General features: G+C 32.2%; 6 non-coding genes across 6 annotated transcripts; all 6 read left to right on the top strand.

Annotated features, from left to right (window-relative positions):
- The first annotated feature begins 342 nt into the window (after window positions 1–342).
- Window positions 343–415, top strand: TRNAR-UCG (transfer RNA arginine (anticodon UCG)). The gene has a single exon. It is a non-coding gene; the product is annotated as a tRNA-Arg (tRNA).
- Window positions 416–952: 537 nt separating this feature from the next.
- On the top strand, window positions 953–1,025 carry TRNAR-UCG (transfer RNA arginine (anticodon UCG)). Its single transcript has one exon. It is a non-coding gene; the product is annotated as a tRNA-Arg (tRNA).
- A 537-nt stretch (window positions 1,026–1,562) lies between these two features.
- Window positions 1,563–1,635, top strand: TRNAR-UCG (transfer RNA arginine (anticodon UCG)). The gene has a single exon. It is a non-coding gene; the product is annotated as a tRNA-Arg (tRNA).
- A 1,757-nt stretch (window positions 1,636–3,392) lies between these two features.
- TRNAR-UCG (transfer RNA arginine (anticodon UCG)) lies at window positions 3,393–3,465 on the top strand. Its single transcript has one exon. It is a non-coding gene; the product is annotated as a tRNA-Arg (tRNA).
- A 533-nt stretch (window positions 3,466–3,998) lies between these two features.
- Window positions 3,999–4,071, top strand: TRNAR-UCG (transfer RNA arginine (anticodon UCG)). Its single transcript has one exon. It is a non-coding gene; the product is annotated as a tRNA-Arg (tRNA).
- A 537-nt stretch (window positions 4,072–4,608) lies between these two features.
- On the top strand, window positions 4,609–4,681 carry TRNAR-UCG (transfer RNA arginine (anticodon UCG)). Its single transcript has one exon. It is a non-coding gene; the product is annotated as a tRNA-Arg (tRNA).
- The last annotated feature ends 319 nt before the right edge of the window (window positions 4,682–5,000 follow it).

Here is a 5,000-nt window from a genome sequence, read left to right as displayed (position 1 = left end):
ATATTTATAGACCATAACACACAATATTGTGAAAATATATATTCTTAAATCTGGGCACACGATCATTTTTACTAAATACCCGTAAATATCTAAAAAAAAAAAAAAACTTTTTCACGCCTATATTTAAATACCACAACACACAATATTGAGAAAATGTTATCAGAAGTGAGATTTGAATCCATACCTATATTTAAGTACTGTAATACACAATATTAAGAAAATGTTTTTTTTATAAATTTGGGCACTCGGTCATTTTTACAAAATACCTAAAAATGTATAAAAAAAATCTTTTTCTGCTAGGCTCCAGGAACTCAACATTTTCCAAAAATTAGGAACATGTGAGACCGTGTGGCCTGATGGATAAGGCGTCTGACTTCGGATCAGAAGATTGAGGGTTCGAGTCCCTTCATGGTTGCAGCTTTTAAGTGCTCTTCAGATGACCTTCTAAGCATTTGAGTCCTTTCCTGGTTGCAACAGCTAAGTTTTAGATGCTTTCTTAATTTGATGACATACTTGGTGTCGTTATAGGCTATATTTCTACATGATTGATAGTGAATATTTTTATATGGCTAGTCAGCAGTTACCAGAAGTGAGATTTTAATCCATGCCTATATTTATAGACCATAACACACAATATTGTGAAAATATTTATTCTTAAATCTGGGCACACGATCATTTTTACTAAATACCCGTAAATATCTAAAAAAAAACAAAAACTTTTTCACGCCTATATTTAAATACCACAACACACAATATTGAGAAAATGTTATCAGAAGTGAGATTTGAATCCATACCTATATTTAAGTACTGTAATACACAATATTAAGAAAATGTTTTTTTTATAAATTTGGGCACTCGGTCATTTTTACAAAATACCTAAAAATGTATAAAAAAAATCTTTTTCTGCTAGGCTCCAGGAACTCAACATTTTCCAAAAATTAGGAACATGTGAGACCGTGTGGCCTGATGGATAAGGCGTCTGACTTCGGATCAGAAGATTGAGGGTTCGAGTCCCTTCATGGTTGCAGCTTTTAAGTGCTCTTCAGATGACCTTCTAAGCATTTGAGTCCTTTCCTGGTTGCAACAGCTAAGTTTTAGATGCTTTCTTAATTTGATGACATACTTGGTGTCGTTATAGGCTATATTTCTACATGATTGATAGTGAATATTTTTATATGGCTAGTCAGCAGTTACCAGAAGTGAGATTTTAATCCATGCCTATATTTATAGACCATAACACACAATATTGTGAAAATATATATTCTTAAATCTGGGCACACGATCATTTTTACTAAATACCCGTAAATATCTAAAAAAAAAAAAAAACTTTTTCACGCCTATATTTAAATACCACAACACACAATATTGAGAAAATGTTATCAGAAGTGAGATTTGAATCCATACCTATATTTAAGTACTGTAATACACAATATTAAGAAAATGTTTTTTTTATAAATTTGGGCACTCGGTCATTTTTACAAAATACCTAAAAATGTATAAAAAAAATCTTTTTCTGCTAGGCTCCAGGAACTCAACATTTTCCAAAAATTAGGAACATGTGAGACCGTGTGGCCTGATGGATAAGGCGTCTGACTTCGGATCAGAAGATTGAGGGTTCGAGTCCCTTCATGGTTGCAGCTTTTAAGTGCTCTTCAGATGACCTTCTAAGCATTTGAGTCCTTTCCTGGTTGCAACAGCTAAGTTTTAGATGCTTTCTTAATTTGATGACATACTTGGTGTCGTTATAGGCTATATTTCTACATGATTGATAGTGAATATTTTTATATGGCTAGTCAGCAGTTACCAGAAGTGAGATTTTAATCCATGCCTATATTTATAGACCATAACACACAATATTGTGAAAATATTTATTCTTAAATCTGGGCACACGATCATTTTTACTAAATACCCGTAAATATCTAAAAAAAAACAAAAACTTTTTCACTCCTATATTTAAATACCACAACACACAATATTGAGAAAATGTTATCAGAAGTGAGATTTTAATCCATACCTATATTTAAGTACTGTAATACACAATATTAAGAAAATGTTTTTTTTATAAATTTGGGCACTCGGTCATTTTTACAAAATACCTAAAAATGTATAAAAAAAATCTTTTTCTGCTAGGCTCCAGGAACTCAACATTTTCCAAAAATTAGGAATATGTGAGACTGTGTGGTATAATGGATAAGGCGTCTGACTTCGGATCAGAAGATTGAGGGTTCGAGTCCCTTCATGGTTGCAGCTTTTAAGTGCTCTTCAGATGACCTTCTAAGCATTTGAGTCCTTTCCTGGTTGCAACAGCTAAGTTTTAGATGCTTTCTTAATTTGATGACATACTTGGTGTCGTTATAGGCTATATTTCTACATGATTGATAGTGAATATTTTTATATGGCTAGTCAGCAGTTACCAGAAGTGAGATTTTAATCCATGCCTATATTTATAGACCATAACACACAATATTGTGAAAATATTTATTCTTAAATCTGGGCACACGATCATTTTTACTAAATACCCGTAAATATCTAAAAAAAAACAAAAACTTTTTCACTCCTATATTTAAATACCACAACACACAATATTGAGAAAATGTTATCAGAAGTGAGATTTTAATCCATACCTATATTTAAGTACTGTAATACACAATATTAAGAAAATGTTTTTTTTATAAATTTGGGCACTCGGTCATTTTTACAAAATACCTAAAAATGTATAAAAAAAATCTTTTTCTGCTAGGCTCCAGGAACTCAACATTTTCCAAAAATTAGGAATATGTGAGACTGTGTGGTATAATGGATAAGGCGTCTGACTTCGGATCAGAAGATTGAGGGTTCGAGTCCCTTCATGGTTGCAGCTTTTAAGTGCTCTTCAGATGACCTTCTAAGCATTTGAGTCCTTTCCTGGTTGCAACAGCTAAGTTTTAGATGCTTTCTTAATTTGATGACATACTTGGTGTCGTTATAGGCTATATTTCTACATGATTGATAGTGAATATTTTTATATGGCTAGTCAGCAGTTACCAGAAGTGAGATTTTAATCCATGCCTATATTTATAGACCATAACACACAATATTGTGAAAATATTTATTCTTAAATCTGGGCACACGATCATTTTTACTAAATACCCGTAAATATCTAAAAAAAAACAAAAACTTTTTCACTCCTATATTTAAATACCACAACACACAATATTGAGAAAATGTTATCAGAAGTGAGATTTTAATCCATACCTATATTTAAGTACTGTAATACACAATATTAAGAAAATGTTTTTTTTATAAATTTGGGCACTCGGTCATTTTTACAAAATACCTAAAAATGTATAAAAAAAATCTTTTTCTGCTAGGCTCCAGGAACTCAACATTTTCCAAAAATTAGGAACATGTGAGACCGTGTGGCCTGATGGATAAGGCGTCTGACTTCGGATCAGAAGATTGAGGGTTCGAGTCCCTTCATGGTTGCAGCTTTTAAGTGCTCTTCAGATGACCTTCTAAGCATTTGAGTCCTTTCCTGGTTGCAACAGCTAAGTTTTAGATGCTTTCTTAATTTGATGACATACGTGTCGTTATAGGCTATATTTCTACATGATTGATAGTGAATTTTTTTATATGGCTAGTCAGCAGTTACCAGAAGTGAGATTTTAATCCATGCCTATATTTATAGACCATAACACACAATATTGTGAAAATATTTATTCTTAAATCTGGGCACACGATCATTTTTACTAAATACCCGTAAATATCTAATAAAAAACAAAACTTTTTCACTCCTATATTTAAATACCACAACACACAATATTGAGAAAATGTTATCAGAAGTGAGATTTGAATCCATACCTATATTTAAGTACTGTAATACACAATATTAAGAAAATGTTTTTTTTATAAATTTGGGCACTCGGTCATTTTTACAAAATACCTAAAAATGTATAAAAAAAATCTTTTTCTGCTAGGCTCCAGGAACTCAACATTTTCCAAAAATTAGGAACATGTGAGACCGTGTGGCCTGATGGATAAGGCGTCTGACTTCGGATCAGAAGATTGAGGGTTCGAGTCCCTTCATGGTTGCAGCTTTTAAGTGCTCTTCAGATGACCTTCTAAGCATTTGAGTCCTTTCCTGGTTGCAACAGCTAAGTTTTAGATGCTTTCTTAATTTGATGACATACTTGGTGTCGTTATAGGCTATATTTCTACATGATTGATAGTGAATATTTTTATATGGCTAGTCAGCAGTTACCAGAAGTGAGATTTTAATCCATGCCTATATTTATAGACCATAACACACAATATTGTGAAAATATTTATTCTTAAATCTGGGCACACGATCATTTTTACTAAATACCCGTAAATATCTAAAAAAAAACAAAAACTTTTTCACGCCTATATTTAAATACCACAACACACAATATTGAGAAAATGTTATCAGAAGTGAGATTTGAATCCATACCTATATTTAAGTACTGTAATACACAATATTAAGAAAATGTTTTTTTTATAAATTTGGGCACTCGGTCATTTTTACAAAATACCTAAAAATGTATAAAAAAAATCTTTTTCTGCTAGGCTCCAGGAACTCAACATTTTCCAAAAATTAGGAACATGTGAGACCGTGTGGCCTGATGGATAAGGCGTCTGACTTCGGATCAGAAGATTGAGGGTTCGAGTCCCTTCATGGTTGCAGCTTTTAAGTGCTCTTCAGATGACCTTCTAAGCATTTGAGTCCTTTCCTGGTTGCAACAGCTAAGTTTTAGATGCTTTCTTAATTTGATGACATACTTGGTGTCGTTATAGGCTATATTTCTACATGATTGATAGTGAATATTTTTATATGGCTAGTCAGCAGTTACCAGAAGTGAGATTTTAATCCATGCCTATATTTATAGACCATAACACACAATATTGTGAAAATATATATTCTTAAATCTGGGCACACGATCATTTTTACTAAATACCCGTAAATATCTAAAAAAAAAAAAAAACTTTTTCACGCCTATATT

Source organism: Rhinoderma darwinii, chromosome 3, assembly GCF_050947455.1.
Source record: "Rhinoderma darwinii isolate aRhiDar2 chromosome 3, aRhiDar2.hap1, whole genome shotgun sequence".
Taxonomy (NCBI): domain Eukaryota; kingdom Metazoa; phylum Chordata; class Amphibia; order Anura; family Rhinodermatidae; genus Rhinoderma; species Rhinoderma darwinii.
This window is presented reverse-complemented; position numbering and strand designations above follow the sequence as displayed.